This window comes from Moschus berezovskii, chromosome 11, assembly GCF_049115385.1.
Source record: "Moschus berezovskii isolate FMDL1 chromosome 11, NW_MosBer_1.0, whole genome shotgun sequence".
In the NCBI taxonomy this organism is placed as follows: Eukaryota; Metazoa; Chordata; class Mammalia; order Artiodactyla; family Moschidae; genus Moschus; species Moschus berezovskii.
Window position 1 is genome coordinate 81,403,208 of NC_142470.1, and position 25,903 is coordinate 81,429,110.

General features: G+C 37.7%; 1 protein-coding gene and 1 pseudogene across 4 annotated transcripts in view; both read right to left on the bottom strand.

Moving 5' to 3' along the window:
- Positions 1-25,903, bottom strand: part of CAMKMT (calmodulin-lysine N-methyltransferase) — a 437,120-nt gene that overhangs the window by 346,711 nt on the left and 64,506 nt on the right. The window lies entirely within an intron of this gene.
- On the bottom strand, positions 266-23,708 carry LOC148776220 (large ribosomal subunit protein uL24 pseudogene; annotated as a pseudogene).

The window sequence follows — 25,903 nt, forward strand, 5'->3', positions numbered from 1 at the left end:
CCCTACTCTTTTCAAGATCAAGTTCACTCTCTTTAGAATATAGTACAAAATAAAATGACTTTTGCCATCTGGGCCTCTGACTTTTCCAGCCTCTCCCTGCTTCCTTCCCCAAGGGCTCTTACTCAAGACTCACTGAAAAGGGAGTTGTAACAACTCATTAAAACTTCCTCATTCATTTCTGGTTCTGGACTTGTGCTGTTGCCTCTGAGTAGGGTGCACCTTCTCCCATACGTCCAGGTAACAAGACAGACCTCCCTCCCTCCCTCTGAAAAGCCTTCTCTGACCTCCCCCGGGCCACATTCAATGGATAATCCCAATATACTAAAATTGATTCTTGTCTTCTTCTACCTACCTCTCTCTCGCTGTCAAACCATAAGTTGCTCATATGCAGGTCTGTCTTCTTTGATACCCAGTCTCTGGCATAAGGCTTTCTTTGTGCCCTCCTCCAAAGGCAGGAGGAGAAGGGGACGACAGAAGATGAGATGGTTGGATGGCATCACCGACTTGATGGACATGAGTTTGAGCAAGTTCCGGGAGTTAGTGATGGACGGGGAAACCTGGCATGCTGCAGTCCATGGGGTTGCAAAGAGTCAGACACAACTGAGCGACTGAACTGACTGATTCTGGCATAAGATGCACTCAACAAATATTTGCTGAATTAATCTCTTACTTAGCTTAATCTTCTTACATTTTCCCAAACTACCAATTTTCGCAAGATATTGTTTCGTGTTCACATGAAACAAAAAGCATCACATGTAGGCTAAAGGCAGTCACATCATAATACATATAAGTAATTCTAATTAGTTGAGGATCCGCTTTAAACTTAGAGACCTTTATTTTTTTGTTTATTCTTTAGATCGCTCCAAGGATTGCCCATACACTGTTTCAGATTTTTATAGCCTCCATTTGTAGCTACAATGTCCTCTTTTCAGTTCCACTCTGAAGAACTTCATTCCTTCAGTGAAGACTGTTATACTGAAGGATAAAACATTTCTTATGCCCTTAGATGGGCACAGGTTGAGTGTCATGCTGCTCATATTCGCATTCTGCCTCTGTAACTTACTAGTAATGTTACTGTAAACAAGTAACTCAACTTCTCTAAACCTCAGTTTCCTCTTGAAAAATCTGCAAAGACTAAATGAGATAAGGAATGGAAATCATTTGGGATAGAATCTGGTATACAATGAATGCTCAGGAGAGGTCGTCTGAAAACTGCCCATACATCAGACTTTGGAGGCTTGGCGTAGTGACTGACCTGCACAGCAAACCATTCAGTATCTCCTCAGCTGCAGGACTGTGTGTTTGGTCCACTACGTACTACTTTTTTAAAAGGAAAGGTAAGTATGACAAACAAAAGCCACCCTCACTACCTAAACAATGACTCAGAATGTTTGCTCTATAATTTGATAATACAGATAATAATATTTAACTTTTTTTTTATCTTTGTAATGTCATTTATGAGGCTTTGGGAGCTGATTTTGTCCTTGCAGCTAACTGAGCGCTGGGAGGAAAGCTTTGAGAAGACTACCCTCCAAAAAGAAAGGACTGGTAGGCCACTGCAGCTCCTGGGCTTAGCAGCACACCCATCCATTCAGCAGGCATGTTCTAGCCTGCTAAGAGATACAAATATCTCTTTACCTTCTTATTTCGACCAAAACAAAGGAACATCACGAATGGCTTGAAGAAAAATAGAAAAATGTAAAAACATGGACCCAAGCGAGCTGAATAAAAACACAATACTAGCCACATGGTTTGAAAATCCCAGGGCTCCAGCTATTCCCCATGCCCCATTAGGACAACTACTCCTCCCCGCCATACTGCTTGGGGCCTCTTCAGGAAAAGGGCTGGAGTGTGTCCCTTCAGAGAAGGCAATGGCAACCTACTCCAGTACTCTTGCCTGGAAAATCCCATGGATGGAGGAGCCTGGTAGGCTGCAGTCCGTGGGGTCGCTAAGGGTCGGACATGACTGAGTGACTTCACTTTCACTTTTCACTTTCATGCATCGAAGGAAATGGCAACCCACTCCAGTGTTCTTGCCTGCAGATTCCCAGGGACGGCGGAGTCTGGTGGGCTGCTGTCTATGGGGTCACACAGAGTCGGACATAACTGAAGCAACTTAGCAGCAGCAGCAGCTGTGTCCCTTAAGCCAGCTAAAACTTTAACATGGGCTTCCCTAGTGGTCCAAAGGTTAAGAATCTGCCTTGCAAAGAATGCAAGAGACACCAGTTCAATCCCTGGTCTGGGAAGATCCCACATGTGGTGGGGCAGCTGGGCACATGAACCACAAATACTGAAGCCCAAATACTCTTGAGCCCCGTGCTCCACAAGAGAAGCCACCACAAAGAAAAACCCCAGCAACGCAGCTAGAGAGTAGCCCCTGTCCTCCACGACTAGAGTCACCCACGCACAGTGACAAGTCACCCAGCGCAGTCCAACATCATCATCATAATAACAAATAATAAAAATAACAAAATAAAATGAAAAATTTTAAAATACATTAAAAAAAGAAACTAGAAAGTTAATAAAGGAGTTGAAGAAAACATTCACATCTAGGTAAATATAAACTATCAACAAAAATCTTGGATACCTTGTATCCACACATACAAGCTGTTATTTCCTTAAGAAATGAAAAAAACATTTTCTCAGGCATTATTTAGTATTCCTCAATAAGATGTGTACTGTAAAAAAGGGGAATCAGTAATCTGCCATATCAAAAATATAGGGACAAAATGCTAAGGACTCACGTATCAAGAAGGTTAAGACTTTTTAAAAAAATAAAATTAGACACTCAAGGATGAAATTAAAATTGTATGTTATACATTCTGTAACTGTCAAAATCTACTTGCAATATAACCTTTTGTTTTTGCTGTTATAAAATGAATAGTTTCAAAAAGTTGAATCTTCCAGATATCTAGAAATCACTGAAAACATTAACACTTTATTTTTATTTATTTAATGAAAATCTAAGATGTCATGTTTTCATGCCTTCTCAAACAGGGTATAGAGAACATAATTTGTCCATTTTCTTGGTGTTTGAAAGTCACTGTTATAAATTATTTTACTGACTTAACTAACATAATCCAGAGAAAATATTTAGGGCTTATTGACACTGTTCTAAATTAGAGATTGGCAAACTAAAACTTCTAGGTAAAATCTGGCCTTCAACTTGCTTTTTTCTAACAGCTTTTATATTTTTTAAGGTTTCTTTAAAAAAGTAAAAACAAGAATATGTAATAAAGACCATGTATGTGTGGTCTTCAATGCCTAGAACATTTACAAGTGTTAATTGTTCAGTTGTGTCGGACTCTTTGCAACCCCATGGATTGTAGCCCACCAGGCTCCTCTGCCCATGGAATTCTCCAGGAAAGAACATTGGAGTGGGTAGCATTCTCTTCTCCAGGGGCTCTTCCTGACCCAGGAATTGAACCTGGTTCTCCTGCATTGCTTCTTTACCATCTGAGTCACCAGGAAAGCCCAAAAACATTTACTATCTGACCCTTTATAGAAAAAGTTCGACAACCCCGATGACCTTTGTATATTAATCTGTTCTCTTTCTTTCTCTCCCCTATCTGAGGAGGCAAAGGCTCTGGAGTAAGAACTATGTTTGAGTTCCAGATTAACCATGCTATCTGTATGCCTTTGGGCACTCACTTAATCTCTCTGAGCCTCTGTTTAATCATCTGTAAGATGGGAATAAACAGAACAACTTCACAAGATTTCTAGGAGAACGAAGTTTCTAGGAGAACGAATGAGGTCCATTCAATAAACAAAAGCCATTATTATCATCATGCTTCATTAGACAAAGACTACCTACAAACAGAGGATATACATCTTTGTAAAAGGAAATAAGGTAGAATTCAGTAAACTATGTTGTAAATTTTCTTTAAAAGGTTCTTCTGCTATATAAATTAAAACATCATGAACTTTCTTTAACCTTAATATTAAACATTCTCAGCTCTTAAAAGTAGTAAATTTGACTAAAAGCTAAAGACATACCAAATAATAGCCATGACAGTCAAGCAACTTCTGAATTCAGAAACATAGTGATTAAGTCACTACTGGAAAGCCAGGATCTATTTTTGACTCACTTGGATCACCTTTACTTCACTTTACATTTTTTAACATCAAAGCAAAACACAGCATAATTTCAGGCACTGAATCATCATCAAACTGAGTTGCAATTAAGGGTAAGAACATCATTAAATTTTAGGTAATGCTTGCAATTGTAAGTAAGCAGTGCCTTTCTATTCTTCTGGAAAATGTCATTTAGGAGGTTTCAACAATTCTCCTAAACCTAGACTGTAAGTGCCACGCTTGAATTTTTTTTGGATGCATGCCCAACAATAAATGATCCACAATGATCTGAGGACAGCACTCCCATCTAAGAACTTAATCAGATTAATGATGTATTTGTTTTATAAAAATGAAGTACATTAAGCCTGAGAATACCTAATTTACATACTAAATGGTTGCTAGGGACCAAAAATACTAACGGTTTTTATAAAACTAAGGTTATAAAATTGTCTATTGTCTTGAAATCTGTTAGTAAATAGCACTGAAATGCAAGAAAATAAACAAATTTTCACTAGTAGTATTTATATATGCAAATTCATGAGCTGGTGTACAGTTGTTCAAAAGAAACTAATGATGCTCATATTCCAAAACATATGTGCCCCCCCCAAAGACCACATGATGCCATTATGTAAAGTTGGAAATAGCAACAAACTTATGTTTTCTAATTGACTTGACCTCAGTTATGATTAACATTCTACTCCAATTTTTTTCATTTTGGGTCCTAGTTTAATATATGCAAACACAAACAGTAAATTAGCAGTCTAGGTTTCTGACACTTTTGTTGGAAACCTATTAGCAACCTTTATCTAAAAGGGGGAGGAGAGCTTTCATAAAATAGCGGAATTTCATCAAATCCTTAAAGGAAGAGAATTAACAGCGTCTCTGGATGTCCTCTGATGGATCTCTCTCTCTCTCTCTCTCTCTCTCTCTCTCTCTCTCACACACACACACACACACAATTACCTCCTTCATTCAACAAACCTGTGTTTATTGAACTTGGGAGGCAAAATGAATAGGACAAAGCTACTACTCCATCTGCTGAGGAGATTGGCAGGTAAGCAGATAATTACAATATAATAGGACAACTGTTTACAATTAAGGTATAAACAGCGCTCTGGGCACAAAGAGAAGCCAGCCACCAACCCTGCTAGGGGACATGAGATAAGCCCCACAGAGAAAGTAGCAGTTCACAGTTCCTGTGACTGATAAGATGGAATGACATGTGCAGGGCAGAGAATGGGGAGGATGGTGAAATCTATAGGCCTAAGGATATCTATAGATAAGTTAAAAGATTCAAATTTCATGTACATGAAGCAAGACATGAAAATTGAGGCTACTTTGAATTAGGTGAAGTATTTTTATACAGAAACTTAATTCAGTAAATACTTAATTCAGTATCCACTAAATAGTAATTAAGGACAGGAGATTTTTAAAAAAACTGAATTTTTTAAAAACCTGAATGAAAACTTCATTAAACATGGAACTTAATAATAAGTTGAATTCAGGTTCAAATATCAATTGTATAGGCCTTAGAAATATACATGCCACAAAAGTAAAAAATTAGAATACCTATAGACAAACATGGGATGAATACAGGTATATCAAATGGAATTAAACCATGATATTTTTTTGCTTTAAAAATTTGGGAAATGTTAGGATGAGAGTGGCAGAAAGAACAAGACCTTGAATGAGAGTAAAACATTAAACATTTATAGAAAAGGTTTATAGAAACAAGAGCTAGAGGAACAGGGATTAAAATGATCATATCACCATATCACACAATCATATCACCACAGAACAACAGACAGGATTTACTGAACCCTTGTCTGGATATATGAAATGCTATGGAAAGTACTAGCATTTTGTTCAATGTCTGAAATGTTGGCCATCCAGCTTGTAACCATCTACTTAGTTGAGGGCCTGCTGCCCAGCTGCCATGGTTAAAATTTTGTTCAAAGAAAAGGGATGTTCTCCATGACAGCTTTACTAGCTGGGCTTTGCACTAAACATCCATTTCCATGAAAGATTTTTCTGATACCAACCCAGTCAGACACATTTATCCACTTACCCCTCAACATCCATACATATGTCCCCTCTTACTGTCTTGGATAATTCACTCATTCAATGTAGTGAATTTATGCATGTATGTTTTCTGTTCATCTTTATCTCTTATCTATGTTATAAACAGTTGGTACCTGTTCACAATCTTAAACAAAAACAACATATTTAAATAAGTTGATAGGAAGAAAAGGAATCAGGGTACCATTCTTAAGGATCTTAAAGCATGCTTCGCAAGAAAGAAAAAATAATTCAAGGAAACACAAGAGCTGTAGAAAATTTAAATAAAGGAAACACTGTAAGCCGAGTTATGTACACAGTAATATGGAGGTCCTTGTGTATTAAAACTTTGTTTATAGGTGGTGCACGTCAGTTTGCTAGGTGCAAGCATAGAGATAATAAACACATAGAATCTGGCAAAGTCCTAGGCACCTAACGTTTCCTGATAATAATTCTGATAGAGAATAAAAAATAGCAAATATGTCAAAGGGTGGAACTTGAATAGAGCAAGGAAGTAGATGATTCACAGCCACGAGGCAAGGCTTAGTCAGTTGAGAGAGAATGCAGATCAGACTGCCAATGAGAGCATTATTTCAGAAGGAAAACAAACCCCAGTCAAATGTCCCAAGATGTGTTAATATTGAAAGACAAAGATTTGTTACTTTTAGAAACAACGAATTCCTACAGAAGGATAAACCTATTGCTGAGCCATCTGCTATTTGCACCACGCATAATAAATTCAACAGACGGGTGCACCCCCTGTGCTTCCTATAAACAGATGGTTTTTTTAAAGTCTAAAATATCCTATCAATGGAGACCACAACCAACACCAAAAAAAGAAAAATCCCACACAGCCCACAGTTGAATACTTGGTTTCTTTTCATTCAGCGTACACATAATAAAGATGGCACTGCAAACCCTAGACTGCCATCCTTCTGTTACCACGAGAGCAACATCTTTTCTTTGTGAAACACATTTTGTGAAAACAAAGGAAGACTATTCAGTTGAACTGGTTAAGCATCTTTTGTACCTGGAATGTTGATGATATATCTAGTTGGCAGGCAGAAGCAGAATGGCTAATAAATAGCTCACCTACTTCATTTATTTACAACACAAACACACGCACAGTGCACAGACACCCGCACACAATGAGTGCATTCATATGTAAAAGGACGTGGCAGAAACCTATTACAGCAAGATACCTGATTCTAAGAGATCCCTTAAATGTGTGAGAAAATATTACTTCTGAATGAATATTCTGATATTCATTTGATATCTGAAAATGTTAAAAAAAATCTACTCAGAAGCACTTCCTTACATAACTATATTCCAGAATGTTCTCAAAAGTTCATCAGTTCAGTTCAGTTCAGTTCAGTCGCTCAGTCGTGTCCGACTCTCCGCGACCCCATGAATCACAGCACGCCAGGCCTCCCTGTCCATCACCAACTCCCGGAGTACACTCAAACTCATGTCCACAGAGTCGGTGATGCCATCCAGCCATCTCATTCTCTGTCGTCCCCTTCTCCTCCTGCCCCCAACCTTTCCCAGCATCAGAGTCTTTTCCAGTGAGTCAACTCGTCGCATGAGGTGGCCAAAGTATTGCAGTTTCAGCTTTAGCATCAGTCCCTCCAATGAACATCCAGGATTGATCTCCTTTAGAATGGACTGGTTGGATCTCCTTGCAGTATAAGGGACTCTCAAGAGTCTTCTCCAACACCACAGTTCAAAAGCACCGATTCTTCGGCGATCAGCTTTCTTCACAGTCCAACTCTCACATCCATACATGACCACGGGAAAAACCATTGCCTTGACTAGACGGACCTTGGTTGGCAAAGTAATGTCTCTGCTTTTTAATATACTATCAAGGTTGGTCATAACTTTCCTTCCAAGGAGCAAGCGTCTTTTAATTTCATGGCTGCAATCAGCATCTGCAGTGATTTTGGAGCCCAAAAAAACAAAGTCTGACACTGTTTCCACTGTTTTTCCATCATCAAATATTAGCATTTACACCATAACCAAATCATTCACTCACATGACATTCATACACACAATGGTTACTTTTTTGGTGAATAGTTTGTCGGTCAGCAAATAGAAGGTATTTTTTATATGGAACAAAGGCAAAATTGAAACTTAAGACAACTTTTTTCTATTTAGGCCCAATATAAAGTGTTGTGAATCCTCAGAATGTCACACCTTTCCATTCTTTTCATAAGAAACATCTGGCTATGAAACACTTTTTGTACACAGCTTATGAAAGTCCAAGAAGATCACCAAACACTTCTCACGTCATTGACAACTTTGATTTGAAAGAGATACATTTAAAATTTACAAACAGTAAAATAATGAAAGCTCCACTATGCTTATTATTTAGTATTTTAATTAATCTGTCTTAATTTCTATTATATCAGTCACAAATGTCCTGATTTTGACCTACCTAAATCAATTACTTGCTTGGAATGAAATAATATAGACATTTATGTATAAGATACACCCTGGAAAAGGAAACATAAATACATTTCAAGCCCATTGTATAAATATTCCCCATTATTTTAAATTGAACTAAAATTAATAAGAAAATATAAACCAATAGATAGAATATGAACAAGATGTCAAATTCTTCCCTGCTACCTAGACCACCACATTAATGAGATAGCATACAAGGAAACACCTTTATGAATTTTAATGATGATCATGTCATGTCTCAATATAGCTGACATTTAACCATGTCCCAGGTATTAAACACTTTTCATTTAATTCTCACAATCGCCTGAGAAATCCACAGTAACATCTCAGTAAAAGAGGAAAATACTACTTTGAAAGCACAAGATTTGATTATAAAAAAAAATAACAAAACACTACATTAAAAAGGTAGCCCAAACAGTCTCTACAGTCATCAGAAGACTAATAGTTGAAGAAATCATCTATTATAGAGGGAAAATTAACTTAAAATTTAAGGCAAATTTGCTATATTAGTCTAAATGAAGACTTAGTCTAACATCTACCTAAAATATCAAACAAAGTTTCAGAGAGCCATAAAATAATACACATCAATTAATCATCATCATCTGCTGAGTCAAACATTGGAAAATAATGTCAAGAAGTTACCCTGTAATTACTTTGTGGCTCCTTGAAAACCCATTTGACATAATCACTCTCTGACAGCTGCAAGAGGGAAAATGTTCTATTTCTTCTCCCACCAGTACCCTCTTCTGAGAGCCAGGGGCATCATTTCTCAGCACTTCCTGATCTGCCAAATGTTTACGAGGGAAGAGTGTGGGGTGCCTCTGTAATCAGTGCTCCTGAGGCCGGTCAGGGGTTGAGAGTTTCCAATCAAAGCTGTGGATTCAGAAGAGTCGCAGTTAGGGGACAGGCAATGGGCTCATTATTACCAGTGCACAGGGAGGAAAATTACTCAAGCACAGGAAAAGCGTATCTGGTTTTATCTAAAAGACCACTGGAATATTTCCCTCCCTTCTGTCTGTGACATTACATTTCCATTTACAAAAGAGACCTCCCGTCTCCACTACATTAAATATGTTAAGGGGTAATACGTTAAACAGGTTATTTGTCCATATGTGGGTCAAGAGTCATTTTAAACTTTGACTCCTTCATGAAAACTAGGTGAGAAGTTACATTATCCTAAACTCATCTGACAAACCCTGTACTTTTCATCTAAGATTTTCGGATCGAGGCCGACAGCTGGAATTTCTGCCTAAACCCAAGCTGAGGGAGGCTAACTAAAACTTACTCTGAAATAAACCACCATCTCTTCAACAGCTCACGTCCAAGATGTGAACATGGTACTCCATTTCTTCTCTGAATATTTACCTTTGAGCTGCCACCACCCCACTCCAGGGGAGTGTCCTCTAGTTTTTTATTACAATAACCACTTGGCACAACCACTGGAAGAAAGGCCTAACTTTCTGATAGCACAACATGATAGGCTTAAGACCCCACTTTTTCAGCAAAACAATCCTATTGTGAGAAATTGAAGCTTTATATTGCACTGAGAATACCTGTGCTCTTATCATGGATTTTTCCTTTTTTTTCCCCTTCCATCAGAAGAGATATGAGTTAGACTGGTGACACAGCAAGACTTAGAAAGCCTATTGCATTAACGAAAGTGTCACTGGTGCAGTATCGTATACCTCGACAGTTAAAAAGGGAAAAAATAAAGGCCAGGAAAAGAAGAAAGCAATAAAGGAACTAACAAGACAACATTATAATAAATACCAGTTCCTGGCAGGCCATTTTATCCAACTGACAAGGACAAAAAGGGGGAAAAAATGATTCATAGTTTGGTACTTAAAACTGAATTGAGAAGTACAAATGATAATATTCTAATTTTTCTAAGTTTCTGAGTGCTTCCTCAGAAGTTAGTACTACAAATATAATTTACCCCATTTCTCAAATTAAAACAAAATCTTGAAAGGGAAAAAAAAATCACTTTATCAAAAAATATGTTATTTACAGTATCTTTGGGTTAAAAAAATAAACATATGCAGAAGGGAAAAAATCTTTCATTAAAAAGGAATAGGTTAATTGTGCTGACCTAATTTAAGTCAATATCATTCTTGCTTTTGTCCCCACAAAGCCACTTGCATATTTATGAGTAAGAGATTTCAGCATGATTACAAAATGACTTCACTATTTCGTAGCTGGCATTTAAAAGTAACTTTAATAATATGCTACAACAATGGTAATCTTACATATTAAAGCCTTATTTATTTACAGTGCTGATATCTCAGAGTAGGTTAGCAAATTTTTACTAATTTAACATTACAACTTCATGTTTTTTTCCTAATCTCATGTAATTTGCCTTACTTAATTCCTTGCTTCTGGATATGCTACATTTGCCACCCAATGAGTTTATTTCACTGGTCATTTACTTTTAACAGTAAAGCCAAACTATTTGAAAGGAATAATCTCCGTGCAAATCCAACATAAGAAAAAAGGACTCTTATTTATCCAGCATTTTGTGCCATGAATTGAAGCTTTATTGCAAAGAGTAAGCAATAAACAAAAACACCTCAGGGGCCTGGGAGGAGCAATGTAACCAATTACATTTAATTAAATCAAAGGATGGGAGCCCCAGGGTTGAATGAGCTGAAGAACAAATTTGCATTAACACCTAGCAGCCAAACAAGTAGCTCCCGGTCTAGTCTGCAAGTACAATTGTTGCCATCTATTCTCTGCACTGAAGGGGGGCCATTAGCTAAATTCTTAGGCATTGTTTGTCCACTGATGAGAGGCTGCCTTCTCAACATTTCACTCCATCACACATGAAAATTGCCTACTAAATAAACAGCTTCCTCTGAAAGCTCAGAAACAAACATTACCTGACTCTAGTTTGCAATTTGGTGAAAACTCTTCAGGGCTGCTAAAGGAGAAAAAAAGAAAATGAAAGGTGTGATTCAAGGCCCTAACTATACATCTGATGGAGATCATATGTTTGGGCAGATTCTTTTGTACCATCAGAGACCACAAGGCAGGTCATTCCAAATGTTCCACCAAGAGTATCTTTGTTCGAGGTGGGATATGTTGGCTTGCTCCTATAACTGAGAATCTCGAGCATTCAGAGTTCAAAGCCCACTCTGGCTACTCAAATCCCAATTCCCAAAACAATGCTCTCACTCTGTAGAGAACTTCTCCCTTGGTGACTTACTATTTTTATTATTGAGAGAATTTTATTGGAGAAGGCAATGGCACCCCACTCCAGTACTCTTGCCTGGAAAATCCCATGGATGGAGGAGCCTGGTGGGCTACAGTCCATGGGGTCGCTAAGAGTCGGACACGACTGAGTGGCTTCACTTCCACTTTCATGCATTGGAGAAGGAAATGGCAACCCAGTGTTCTTGCCTGGAGAATCCCAGGGACGGGGGAGCCTGGTGGGCTGCCGTCTATGGGGTCGCACAGAGTCGGACACGACTGAAGTGACTTAGCAGCAGCAGAGAATTTTATACACACACAAACCTACCATACATGATATCTATCACAAACTCTATTTAACCGTACTTAATGAGAGCCTACCTAATTATAAGTCAATCTATCTATAGTAGGTTTTATTCTTTTATCCTACACATTTCTTAGTCTCACAAAAATATTACATTCTCAAATGCAAAAATAAAGACCCCCAAAACCTTGTAAGGGTAATCCACTAAGTCATTAGTAGTTTCACTATGGTAGAAGATGAAGTAAGTATGATAAAATAAAAATCAATAAAGAGACAAAGATACAGGTCTGGGCAAGGCTAATTCAGATTGAAAAACCAACCAAAACTATAGATGGGATATGATTTGTATTGAGACATATTAGTTAGAATGAACAATATTGAAAAGTTAAAAAAAAATTATATAAAACCACCTGAGTTACCAAGCTAACACATTCCACATTGTTTCAAAGTCAGCTGTACAGCCTGTAGTGTGGGGATGCCAAGCTGAGTCTAAGTGGGATTCAGATCTTTCTGGGCTGGTCAGGTGAACCTATTGATGAGACCTGTTTGGGGTGGCAGGGCTCAAAGAAGAGTTAGAGACTCTTTGACTTAAGTTTAAGAAGGCTGAAACAAGGATTCTCACAACCCATCTTTCTAATCCCTTCTGTAGACAAAGCATTCCTCAAGTCCCCAGTGGATGGAGAAAAGACAGGAAAAGGCAAAACGACCTCCTGCTCCATCAGTGGCCAGATTTAGACAGTCACTCCAGCAGGCAGAGCACACTGCACAGGAACAAATGCCTACTGCCCTTGCTTTGACATCCCTGAAAGTCTGCGATAGTTTTACAAACTCATGGAGTCATGACAAGTTTGCATCTGGAGTTGGATCCTACAAATTTCTGGCTCCCTTACACAAGACAAAGTCATTAAAGCTTTTATAAGGGGTAAAAAACAAGTAACAAAACAGTAAACAAGAGTCAATGTTGCATAAAATCAAAATTCGCCTTAAGAGGGAAAGTATGCCCAGGACTGGCTTAGCCATTTTGTGAGCTAACAGAATTTTCCCGCCTGGGGAAGTGGAAGCAATTACACCTTATCTAATTCCAAAGGCAGGAGGCTGGCACCTAATTATTTAGAACCTCGTCTCTGTGGTAGCTGAGAAGCTACCTAGGGAAGAATACAAGGTCTGTCAGTAGTCTGCACATCTAGTATATTAGTGAGATGAAGTCAACAAAGAGTTGGGGTGTGGAAGTTGCTGAGAACCTTCTAAGAAGAAATGTGTCCTAAAAATAAGTAGATAAACAAAATGCAGTGTGAAGGAGGAAACTGGGCACACTGATATTACTGTGAAGAGTTGTTGGACAGGAAAAATGACTTTAATTGTTGAGCATCCTCCATAGAACCCATAAAAAAAAACAAACTGGAAGAACTGTATCACTGAAGATTCTGTATGAGAGAATCTTATAAGCAGCACTTTTGGGGAACACTTTGAACAAAGGAGATCTATAAAGGGGAGAAGTGCATTGTTGCCCTGCTGCTGCTGCTGCTAGTCACTTCAGTCGTGTCCAACTCTTTGCGATCCCATAGATGGCAGCCAACCAGGCTCCCCCGTCCCTGGGATTCTCCAGGCAAGAACACTGGAGTGGGTTGCCATTTCCTTCTCCAATACAGGAAAGTGAAAAGTGAAAGTGAAGTCGCTCACTCATGTCCGACTCTTGGCGACCCCATGGACTGCAGCCTACCAGGCTCCTCCAGGTGATTGCTTCACCACTAATCACTCCACGTTCTGTACTATCATAGCATACATCCAGTATACTGCTGAGGAGTAGGACAAGAGACTACACGAGGACAGGCATAGGAATACCAGGTGCAAGAGGTCATGTGTGAGCATTTGTGATATTCCTGGGGACTCTCAAGAATACTTCAGGGACACACTGCTGAGGTCCTGCAACAGCAATAGTTCTAAGAGTCAGTGGAATTTGCGTTATTAAAATGTGACTCCATACATCTGAGCTGGGATGAAGCCTGAGAAAATTGGATACACACACACACATAAATTCTAGAAAAATCTTGGACTGTGTTTACTAAGAGAATTAGCCAAGTCTGCAAACCCTTTAACATTTTTATCAAAAAGGAAAATATATAGTCTGGTTTTGGTTATATATTCACTGTACTATGAATCTAGTATATCTTGCAGAGGCTATTGATTACATCTTGAGCTCCATGTTGATTTATATCTGAAGCCTAGCTGTTAATAGTCTGTAGGCAGCATTCTTCTACCAAAGTGTTATCCATTTGCTTCCTCGTCATATGTGGCTTGAATGCAGCATCAACCAAAACTCTCTTAAGTATCTCATTTTGGTGTACTTGTTGGTAAGCTGACTACCCTGAATCACAAGTACACTTCAGTCTCACCAGACAACTGATTTTGGGAATGTATAGTAACTAATTCTTAGCATTTTCCTCCACACTGAACATCTTCCTAGATACTCTTAATTACTTGATATTAGATTTTCCTTATTGCTAGGAAATCATTCTCAATAGTAGAACCACAAATTTTTATTTGTACCAAAATTCAAATATTTATTTACTTACAGTTAAGCAACCCCTCCACTAAGTACATTTTCCTTTTACCAATTATGCTGAGTTACCTTTGCCTTTACTTAATTCTATATTAAACAAACACTAAAATTAGTTTCAAAAAATTCTAAACTATATTTTAGAATTGGCATAATTTCCAATTATTCTTGTAAAGCAAATTACTTGGTAAAATGATTCTCATATTATTTTAAAGTCATAAACAAAGCCATTAAGGTTTCTGCTTAATGGATTCAGTCTTAGAACCAGAGAGAAAATTAAATCGGTCTTCCTAAAATAGCCTCCATTTTATACAAATGGTTTTTGATTTAACAACTCTTCTGCCCTTTAAAAAATGTAATATCATTTATTCATTGTGCTACAAAAAATGAATAAAGAGTCAATCTTATAAATCTGAAAATTTTCTGGTAGATATATGAATGTAAAAATGAGTCATAGCCTTTTCTGTAATCAAAACAGTTCATATCAAATGACATTGCTTTTGATTGCTCTATTAACTATCAGTCTATGATGACCTCATCTTTTTATCTCCATGATAATCTACAATCACTGCTTTCTTCTTTTAGTCATGATATCTTCTCACAATGTAAGTAAATATTCTCCATCAAAACGGATGCTATAATAATGGTTGCTGCTGCTGCTGCTGCTGAGTCGCTTCAGTCATGTCTGACTTTGTGCGACCCCATAGACGGAAGCCTACAAGGCTCCCCCATCCCTGGGATTCTCCAGGCAAGGACACTGGAGTGGGTTGCCATTTCCTTCTCCAATGCGTGAAAGTGAAAAGTGAAAGTGAAGTCGCTCAGTCCCGTCCAACTCGTGGTGACCCCATGGACTGCAGCTTACCAGGCTCCTCCATCCATGGGATTTTCTAGGCAAGAGTACTGGAGTGGGGTGCCATTGCCTTCTCCGTAACAATGGTTAGTAGATACCAATTAGCCAGATTATTAGTTTCTTCTCAGATAGATTTGAAATATTGCTACGTTTTGGTAAGATGAAGTTGTATTCATTTAAATAATTTTCTTTTATTTTTAATTATCCTTTATTTTTATAACCAATATGAATGAAGTCATTATAAAAATACAAGTATGATTTTCTTTACTAACTTTAGATTAACTTTAAAATCTATGAGATGAAGAGTTCTTCAAGCAAACTACTTTTTTGATGTTCATTTTTAAAAGTATGTGTTTCTAGCATATAGCTAAAATTAAACATAAAAATACTATTTAAGTTAAGACAGATTAAGGCCCAAAAGAAGTCACTTTGTATATAAGGCAGGTTTTTCTCTTAAGTATTCTATAGCAAAGAGGCAAAATTAATAGAAGATATATTATATATAATGCATATGTGTGTACATATATGGAGCCAATATTTTTCTTGAATTCATTAAAAGCTTGAACTACAAGTATCATTATCTTTATAATGTTGTATCTTTGGATTACAAATATTCTTCACAATTTCCCCTGAAATGTGTGCTGAATTTTTTTACATTCAGTTCAGTTCATTTGCTTCTTTAAGTCAAGAGCTCTAAGATGTGATGCAGCCTTTAAATTAGCAGTTCTCTAAGGACAGGATGGAATAGTGGTAGGGAGCAGATTCTGAACCAAAGACTCCCTAAAGGAATCTGTGCGATTTGAAAACAAAGCAATACTTTGTCCCTTAATTTTGAGTCATGATACTGAATGTGTTCTAATTTTGACCAATACTAGAGGAAGGTGTGAGATTTTATTATTTATCAAAAAGGGACTTTTTTAAAATTAAAACATTTGTTTAATGCTCTGTATGGTATATTTAAAAACCAAAACTCTATAGGTTTTGTTTTGACCCCATTTGCTCTTAGCTTTCTAGGTGGAGCTGGCTGCCTCACACAACAAGCTGCAAGGCTCACACATGCAGGAACAGTAAGCAGCAGAATATGGAACACTAAAAGCACACATTTATCTCCTCTTCCTCTAGAGGTTCCAACGAAAATGGTAATAGATGAGTTAAAAACTACAAACTCAAAACAGCACAGAGAAATAAGGAGGTTATATAATAGATGAAAAGACAATCCTTATCATGCCCCTATGGAATATGGAAAGCAGATGGAAGGATGGCAATTAGCAAAACAAGGCAGAGGAACCCAAAAATGGAGAAGGGAGACAATGTACCATCAGAATCCTAAAGTTTTTAGGCTTTGACATACCATATATTACGTAAGAGAAGTAAGATGAGAGCTAAAACTAGAGGGACTAACTGAAAGTCTATATCCAGGGTAGTTTATCTCCTGGCAGCCATGTATCTACTCAACAGAAAAAAAGCTGAACAGCCCACAGGGGGAACACTGTGCCATTCAAACCTTAGGAGTTTTCCACCTGCTCCTTCTAAAGCAGCTCTCTACCCACATACGCATAGAGCCCTCAACCGCTTTCTGTTATCTCATCCTTACACATGACTGAACAAGTAAGGCTCAACAGTTGAGAAAAAGCCGAAAGAGAAAAGAGAGAAACCAAGATAAATAATGAAACAAACAAAAAGATGAGCTGGGGGAAAATACAAGTAATTTGGGAAACAAATTGAAATAAAATTATGAAAGCCTCAGAGAGATTCAAGAAGACACTGCATATATAAGCACTGAATGCATGAAAAGAGAAAAATTATAAAGCAAGAAAGAGGTGTTAGAAATTAATAATTTGCTAGAAAGGGTAGATAATAAAGAGAAGAAACTCTCACAAATGGTGGGGGCGGGGGGTGAGGAGAAAAGAAAAAGAAAAAATGACGGCATGTACACATTAGGTAAAGTTAGATGGTATCACCATCAGGCCCAGGAATATTTAATGGCTCAAATACAAAGGACATTCATTTCTATTTCTGGCCAATGGGCTGCTTTCTGTTTTCTTTTTCTAGAGCCATCAATTCTGGTTTTTTGTGTTTAAAATTTTTCATTGGAATATGGTTGATTTACAATGTTGTATTAGTTACAGGTGTACAGAAAAGTGAATCCGTTATATATATACATATAGCCCCTCTTTTTCAGATTCTTTCCTACATAGGCCATTATAGAATATTGAGTAGTTCCCTGTGCTGTACAGTAGGTCCTCATTAGTTTTCTATTTTATATATAGTAGTATGTATATGTCAATCCCAATCTCTCAATTTATCCCTTCCCCACCTTACCCCCTAGTAACCATAAGTTTGTTTTCTACATCTGTAACTCTATTTATTTTGTGGATAAATTCATTTGTACACATTTTTTTAGATTGCACATACAAGTGATATTTGTCTTTCTCCGTCTGACTTACCTCAGGTGGTGGTTTATGGCCCAGGGTCCTTCTATTTTATGGTTCTACCATCCCCTAGAGGCCACGTTATTTACTGCATCTCTCTGGTGGAAGATGAAAGGAAAGACTCCTTAAAAGCCTTCTAGAAAGGGCACACATCACCTCTGCTCACATTCTATTCGCTAGAACTTAGTCACATGGCTGCATCTAATTGTAAAGGAAGCTGGGAATTTATGGTTCAGCTGCAGTCCTAGAAAGAAGAAAACAAGTATTTCCATGTATAATTTCTAGCACGATATGCCTGGACTACCTTTAGAAGGATTATAGAGGAAAAAAAAGAAATACAACTGATATAGGGTTACCTTAGGGAACTAGAGTAAATAGGATCAGGGTAAGAATTTACATTTCACCATAAACCCTTGTGTATTATTTTAATTTTTATAGTGATTACACAGAAGACAGAAAGAAAAATAAACAAAGGCTCAATCTAGTTCATCCAACATTGATTAACAGAAGTAATAGAGAACAGAGAAAATGAAAATGAAGAAATGATCAAGGGAATATTACAAAAGAACTTCTCAGATTGAAGGATAAAAGTCTTCAGATTAAAAGGGCCTATCCAGGCACAGAAGAATCCATCTTTTGAAAGATATGTATCTAAGCTTTTCATTATGAAATTTCAAAGATCAAGAATAAAAAGAAACCCTAAAAGCTTCTTACAAAACAAATGATAGACTCTTCATTTGCCACAGTGGATGCTAGAAGGCAACACACAGGCCTTCCAGTTCTAAAGGGCTTTTATCCTCTAACTAGAATTTATGCCTAATCAAATAAACAATAAAGTACAACAATAGAATATCTCTTCAGATATTCCTGGATCAGGAAGATCCCCTGGAGAAGGGATAGGCTATCCACCTCCGGTATTCTTGGGCTTCCCTTGTGGCTCAGCTGATAAAGAATCAGCCTGCAATGTGGGAGACCTGGGTTTGATCCCTGGGTTGGGAAGAACCCCTGCAGAAGGGAAATGTTATCCACTCCGGTATTCTGGCCTAGAGAATTCCATGGACTGGGTCACAAAGAGTCAGACACGACTGAGAGACTTTCACATCACTTTCACTTCAGATATACAAGAACTCAGAAAAATTCCCTCTTTTTTAGGAGGTTACTTGAAGATGTGTTTCCATAAAACAAGAAAAAAACAAACAAGAGATTCAGCCTAGAAGAATATTTGCTAGCCGTGTTGTGGTTTTAAAAAATAAAGCCAGTCAAGACCAGAGCAGAAAGACAGTGGGAGGGAAAAAGAGAAAAAAGGACTGATTTAAAAACCCATAATGACAGAGGACTTGAAAAAAAGTAAGAAATAGATACAGTACAGAAGCAGTAGAAAAGTTATACAAGGAAGGGAACATAATGATAGAAAAGAAATTGTGCAAATGAATGAGAAAATATAATTATAGTATTTGGCTGTGTAGTGAATGTTACTTGCATAGTTAAAATAATTTATGTGCTGATTATTCATAAAACTAGAAATAGTGAAAGATGTATACCCCAGGAATACTGGAGGGTGGTCAACATAAGCTGTCTAAAACTGATAAATCAAGAAGTACTAGGATAAGGATATTCTTTAAGAAATATGGAAATAACTACCAGAAAAAAAAAATTTAGGAAAGTTAAAAGGGTTAACCTCTGAGAAGCAATCCAGGAGCAAGGCAGGAGAAAAGGGGACTGCTGATTTTCATCATAAGTCCTTCGAAATATTTTATTTTTTTTTCATTTTAACAGTTTTTAATGAAAGCTGTAGACAAGATGACTTTATTCTTGCATCTTCTCAATTGTTTCTTCCTTATATTTGCCCTTTTCCTTTCCTACTTGGCGAGATTTGGCTTTACGTTCGAGGATCTTTTTGCGGTCTTTGTCCAGTGTTAGTCTGGTGAGAACCCCCTTGCTGGGGTGAATGCCCACATGGACAGTTGTGCCATTAGCCTTCTCCCGCTGCACTCGTTCAGTGTAGGTGACGTATTTCTTCCTGTAAACCTGGACTACTTTGCCAATTTCTTGCCCTTTGTAGTGCCCTCGTACAACCTGAACTTCATCATCCTTTCAGATGGGCATGGATCGAACATTGTCCTTCTATCTTAGCTCTTTATAAAGAGGAGAAGACATAATTTTCCTGCGAATGTGGGAAGGTGCATTGAAATGCCTTTTTCGATTCTTGCTTCGGTCGGAAGTCACAAAGGGATTGAACTTCATTTTGGCCGCTGGTGCTTCAGCGATGGCCACAGAAAGGAAGAGATCTGCAGGCTACTCTGAAATATTTTAAGTGTATGTACATGTTACTTTGATTTTTAAAATGGAACACGTACTATATCTCAAACATAGTGTTAGGAGTATAAATCTGTTTCTCATTTTCCAAGAATTTATAGTCTATGGTGAAGATAAATATGTCTTTTAAAAGTGACAATTCAATGCAAAAACTATGCTCATATAAGTAGTTAACAGGATGGCATCTCTGCAGCCCAGGAAAACAGAGGAAGGGTAGAGATGGGGAACTGATATGTGAGATGCTATTTGAGGTTGAGTCTGAACCTAAATATACGATTACTTGTTCTCACATCTCGGTTCATTCTTGAAATAATTCCATTAAAAGCAAGACAAGCAGCAGAAGAAACACTGTTCCTCTTGAGAAATTCATTAAAAAGTTATCTATGATACTTTTATGATACCTGCAGGTTGATGACAGGAAAGATGAGCAGGAAAGAGAAACTAAGACAGAATGTGGATACACCTCAGCACACTGATTCTGAAAGAGGAGCTGATGGAAACATGTGCGCCTGCAAGCTGAAAACCCAGGAGATTAATTGTTCCTATGCATCCTTTCGTCAAAAAGCTGTTCACCTCTTAGAAAGGTCCTACACATTCACCTGGACAGAGGTTCCTGGGCCCAGCCTGCCTCGTCGCCCGTCCATTTCCCAGGCCCCATTTTCCAGCCTTCTTCACGAATTCGAGGAATTGCCCAATGTCCAATAAATTTCACTTTTATACTCATTAGCATCAATTTCTATTATTTTGCAACCAAAAACTAGATACAGAATGGAAATGATGAAAAGTCAGAGAGATGAAAGGATTCCTAAGTCTTTAAAACATTCTTATCCATTGTTCTAAAAACAATAACTGAGTCATGTGCTTTAAGTTTTCTCTGTTTTTGATTTAGGAAGAAAAAGAGAATGCTTTAGAAACAAAGATAGTCTATAAGCCTGTTCATAAATACTAAACTAGCAAACTTTATTGACTATGCCAAAGCCTTTGACTGTGTGGATCACAATAAACTGTGGAAAATTCTGAAATAAATGGGAATACCAGACCACCTGATCTGCCTCTTGAGAAACCTGTATACAGGTCAGGAAGCAACAGTCAGAACTGTACATGGAACAACAGACTGGTTCCAAATAGGAAAAGGAGTACATCAAGGTTGTATATTGTCACCTTGCTTATTTAACTTATATGCAGAGTACATCATGAGGAACACTGGGCTGGAAGAAGCACAAGATGGAATCAAGATTGCTGAGAGAAATATCAATAACCTCAGATATGCAGATGACACCACCCTTATGGAAGAAAGTGAAGAGGAACTCAAAAGCCTCTTGATGAAAGTGAAAGAGGAGAGTGAAAAGGTTGGCTTGAAGCTCAACATTCAGAAAACAAAGATCATGGCATCTGGTCCCATCACTTCATGGGAAATAGATGGAAAAACAGTGGAAACAGTGTCAGACTTCATTTTTGGGGGCTCCAAAATCACTGCGGATGGTGATTGCAGCCATGAAATTAAAAGACGCTTACTCCTTGGAAGGAAAGTTATGACCAACCTAGACTGCATATTAAAAAGCAGAGACATTACTTTGCCAACCAAGGTCCGTCTAGTCAAGGCTATGGTTTTTCCAGTGGTCATGTATGGATGTGAGAGTTGGACTGTGAAGAAAGATGAGCGCTGAAGAATTGATGCTTTTGAACTGTGGTGCTAGAGAAGACTCTTGAGAGTCCCTTGGACTGCAAGGAGATCCAACCAGTCCATTCTAAAGGAGATCAATCCTGGGTGTTCATTGGAAGGACTGATGCTAAAGCTGAAACTCCAATACTTTGGCCACCTCATGTGACGAGCTGACTCACTGGAAAAGACTCTGATGCTGGGAAGGACTGGGGGCAGGAGGAGAAGGGGACGGCAGAGAATGAGATGGCTGGATGGCATCACCGAGTTGATGGACATGAGTTTGAGTGAACTCCGGGAGTTGGTGATGGACAGGGAGGCCTGGCATGCTGTGATTCATGGGGTCGCAAAGAGTCGGACACAACTGAGCGACTGAACTGAACTGAGCAAACTTTAACTATAAAAAGCAAGATAATTTTTCATTCATCTCTAACATCCTGGATCTGTGTTGCAACTGTTTTCACTTTGTATTGTTACTGTGAGTAGCAATGTCATCTTTTAATTTTTTCTCCAGTGATACATTACTGAGGAAATTTGAATATATGCTTATTTATTACAGGATAATTACATTTATACATTTCTAGAAAGGCATTCTTAGTTAAGAGAGCATCTTCATTTTACAACTTCAATTTTCACAAATTTTGTTTTTGAAAGAAAAGCTCACGGATGTTTTTATCAAACATGTAAATCTATTCACATGTGAAAGAGTGACATTAGACCCCTATCTTACACAAAAATTACTCAAAATGGATTAAAGATTTAAACATAAGACCTGAAACCATAAAACTCCTAAAACATAAGAAAAAGACTTCTTGACATGGGTCTTGGCAATGATCTTTTGGAAATGGCATCTAAAGGAAAAGCAACAAAATCAAAAATAAATAGCTGGGACTACATCAAACTAAAAAGTTTCTATACAGCAAAGGAAATGGTAAAATAAAAAGGCAACTTATAAAACTGGTGAAAATACCTGCCAACTACACATCTGATAAGGGATTAATACTCCAAATAAATAAGGAACTTTTACAGCTCAACAGCAAAAATATAAATATTCCAATTTAAAGTGGGCAAACAGACATTCTTCCAAAGGAGATATTCAAACAGACAGCAGGTACATGAAAAGTTGCCCAGCATCACTCACCATTTTGGAAATGCATATCAAAACTATAATAAGATATCACCTCATACCTCAATCATAGGATGATTGTTATCAAAAAGATAAGAGATGATAAATGCTGGTGAGAATGTAGAAAAAAGGGAGCCCCAATGCACTGTTGATGGGAATGTAAATGCTATAGCCACTATGGAAAAAAGTATAGAGGTTCTTTGAAAAGTTAAAAATAGAACAACAATATGACCCAGCATTCTACTTCCAGGAATATATCCAAAGGAAAGGAAGTGTCTGTACCCCCATGTTCACTGCAGTATTATTTATGATAATCTAAGACACAGACACGGAGAAGGCAATGGCAAGCCACTCCAGTACTATTGCCTAGAAAATCCCATGGATGGAGGAGCCTGGTAGGCTGCAGTCCGTGGGGTCGCTAAGGGTCGGACACGACTGAGCGACTTCACTTTCACTTTTCACTTTCACACATTGGAGAAGGAAATGGCAACCCACTCCAGTGTTCTTGCCTGGAGAATCCCAGGGATGGGGGAGCCTGGTGGGCTTCCGTCTATGGGGTCACACAGAGTCGGACACGACTGAAGTGACTCAGCAGCAGCAGCAAGACACAGACAACCTAAGTGGCTACTAATGGACAAATGAATAAAGAAAACGTGGTTTCTATATACAATCGAAAACTATTCAGTCATTCAGTTCAGTTCAGTTCAGTCGCTCAGTCATGTCCGACTCTTTGCGACCGCATGAATCACAGCACGCCAGGCCTCCCCGTCCATCACCAACTCCTGGAGTTCACTCAAACTCATGTCCATCGAGTTGGTAATGCCATCCAGCCACCTCATTCTCTGTCATCCCCTTCTCCTCCAGTCATTAAAAACAAGGAAATAGTGCCATCTGTAACAACATGAACAGACTTTGAGGGTATTATGCTAAGTGAAATAAGTCAGACAGACAGAAACAAATACTGGATGATTTTATGTGTTGAGTCTTAAAAAAACCAACAGAATCAGATTTGTAATTGCCACAAGAGAAGAAGCAGAGGATGGGTAAATTTGGGAAAGATGGTCAAAAGGTACAAACTTCCAGTTTTAAGATAAATAAGTTCTGTGGGTGTCATTACATAACTATAGCTAATAACACTGTTTCACATATATGAAAGTTGCTAAGAAAGTAAATCTTAAGAGTTTTAATCATAAAGTAAAAAAAATTATAACTATGTGAGATGATGGATGTTCATTAAACATACTGGCAATCATTTCACAATATATGTAATTATATTATCAATATGAAATACACGGGTTAATTAAGAGTGAAAAAATGTAAATAAAATCTCTTCACATTGCTAAAAATTTCTTAATTTTTAAACAGGAAAAATTCTTTTCTTCAAAACTTTGAAGAAAACTGCTTAAAAGAACTATGTGAATAGGAGAAAAATAAACAGTTCAGAAGGAAATAGTAGTAGTATCTTAGTGGTTTGTGTTTTATTTTCTATGGTCTTATTTATTTGATATTCAATATTGTTCTATCTTCCCCCTTATACACAATATAAGAATCACTTAGAAGAATTTAATTCTAACTGTTACTATTCCACAAATGTTCAAAGGAAATATATAGCAGATATGGGTAGCAGCCAATAATCAACTTTCTCTGTGAATAAAGATGTACCACTTTCTTTGTGATCCTCTAGATCACTGTGATGGATAACAGCAAAGAGCTCTGTAAGTGATTAACGATGATAATGAGGTGACAGTGAATCCCTTAATTAAAAAAAAAAAAAAACTTTACCCAAGGTGGGGCGGAAAAAAGATAAGTTTCTGTCAGCATTCCAGGCTAAAAAATAGATGATACTCTGTCCTGCATAATAAGCCTGGGCATACTCTATCAAACTAATATTTTTTTAAATGTTAATAAATGCTTTTAGCTCCAAATTCTCCATACTACTTTCAAGGGTCTACTAATAATCTCAATCATGCCTCAGATGCCACCTCACTATACCAAGATTTTATATATTCTTTCTCTTTACATATGTAATTCCCTCTCTCACAACTAGGGAAAAAGTGTTGGTTGAGTCCTAAATATTTGTTGTTGCAGTCATTAAATAGTAAAGAAAGAAAAAAAAACTCATGAAAGCAACAACAAAGATTAATTAGGGAACAGCCTGAGACTTGACTGTGTAACTTATGCAGAAATATGCAAATTATACACAGATGAACATGTCACCTTTTTATTTCTTATACCTGGATGTGATTCTTGGAAATTTTTTAAATAGAAGCCAGATATTTAAGCTATATCCTATCATTACTAAACTCATGTTAGATTTTTATAATTAATACATCTTTATATATAATTACCTAAAATAATTGTATAATTTTCTCTCCTGAGTATTCATCTAAGCTCCAGTGATAAGTGATGTTGTATGAATATTTCTCAGATAGCTAAAGCTCTAAATACTAAAAAGAGGGAATGATGGCACCACATTATCTATTGTCTGATCATTCTGACAGTCTTTGCACTTTAAAAAATGATTACTACAAACCAACGAATAAAAAACATTTTTAAGGCTATTTCCTGGACCTCAGAGTCCCTTGGACTGCAAGGAGATCCAACCAGTCCATCCTAAAGGAGATCAGTCCTGGGTGTTCATTGGAAGGACTGATGTTGAAGCTGAAAGTCCAATACTTTGGCCACCTGATGCAAAGAGCTGACTCATTGGAAAAGACCCTGATGCTGGGAAAGATTGAGGGCAGGAGGAGAAGGGGACAACAGAGGATGAGATGGTTGGATGGCATCACCGACTCAATGGACATGGATTTGGGTGGACTCCGGGAGTTGGTGAAGGACAGGGAGGCCTGGCGTGCTACGATTCATGGGGTCACAAAG